We start from the raw sequence: 1,567 nt of genomic DNA, 5'->3' as shown, positions 1-1,567 counted from the left end.
GGAAATATCGGCGAATTGGATGTTCTAATCATCAAAGGTTGCATGCTTTACAAATATATTTCCATTTATTGCTAGTTTAAAATTTTATTTTCCTAGTTGTCTATTTTTAGTATTTGTTAAATGAACCACCACATGTGTGAAATTCTACTAGCCCTGCATTATCCCGACTGGGTTCTGATAAATTATTTCATAATCGTCTTCACCCAATTTCAACAGAATTTAACAAAACATAATTAAATTCTAATTTTATTTGAATTTGTATTCATGATCCCGGGAAAACCACTTTGAGTCGAAAGAGACCTTCATGTGATGCCGTTATCATGGAGCACAATTCCAGTGGCATGCTCTCACGTACCTCCATGAAACAGCAATCAATATGAGACATTTGGAAAGTGAAAGAGAATGTTCTAGGTATATCGGTAGAGCATCTCTAGATAAAGGGCATGGTTTGTGTTTTTTTGTTTTATTTTGTTTTGGTTTTGACATAAAACTGCTTCGAACAAACACCGCAATGGAGCCTGGCCCGCAAATGTTTTTGCGGGGCAACCTAGCCCCCCCTTCCCATCCACACCCCCCGACTAGTGAATGTGCGGTTTTTGAGGGTTAAATGCGGTAAACCGCTTCGACATTTCACCCTCCGCAACCGTCACCCATGCCTGCCGTTCTCCATTCTGTCCTATTTCGACCGCGTCAAATCGCCGCCAGATTCAAGCATCGCACAGGACTTATCTACTTGTGTTCCAAATGGTGCCTGCCGATTCCGTTGTGACAGCCGCATTTTTTCGTCACACGGTGGCGCCTCGTCTTCGACGAAGCGAGCCCGGTAGACTTTGCCCATGCGATGGGCGCACATCTCCGAGCAAGAACGGGGCCCTCCCCCCCGCGTGTATGGGCTTATCGCGTACTCTCTCCGTCCTCAAATAAGTGGACATCTAGCCTCTAAACTTTGTCCACAAAAGAGTGTACTCCTATCTTCCCAATGCAATTTAATTACTTCTCTCTCATCGCATGGAAATCAAACCCAATAATATTGAGCACATATTCTTCTTGCTTTTTACATGCAATTAGCTTATTGGAGGTGAAAGAATTAAACATGAGAGATGCATGTTTCCAATGTACTTTTCACTCCACCTCATAATTTATCTTGAAAACCCCACAAGTACACTTATTTGTAGACGGAGGGAGTAGTCTCCTATCCGGGAGGCATGCTTGTGAGGTGTGAGCGCCGTCATGGGCAACGGCACGCGTCGTACGTCCGGACGAGAAAGGTTGACCGGGTTCACGTGGTTGCATATATGGGTTCAGACTTGCTGAAGTACATAGGTACGTGTACGTACCGGCTGCTAGCTCACACGCTATCATGTTTCTGTTCAGTGAACGGCAGCGGTTCTTCCGTTCCGCGTTGCGCTCACACGGAACAAACGAAATAAATCGTCTCCTGCTGCATCTGTCGGCTCGCTCTACGTCCATGATAGCTGACACAGAAACCCACTAGTGGAAAACAGAAAAGGAGCCTTCTGTCAGCGGCTGCGCGCGCTACAGAAAAAAGGGCCCACCACGTCGCCCT

This window comes from Lolium rigidum, chromosome 3 (assembly GCF_022539505.1).
Source record: "Lolium rigidum isolate FL_2022 chromosome 3, APGP_CSIRO_Lrig_0.1, whole genome shotgun sequence".
In the NCBI taxonomy this organism is placed as follows: domain Eukaryota; kingdom Viridiplantae; phylum Streptophyta; class Magnoliopsida; order Poales; family Poaceae; genus Lolium; species Lolium rigidum.
Note: the sequence above shows the minus strand (reverse complement) of the source record.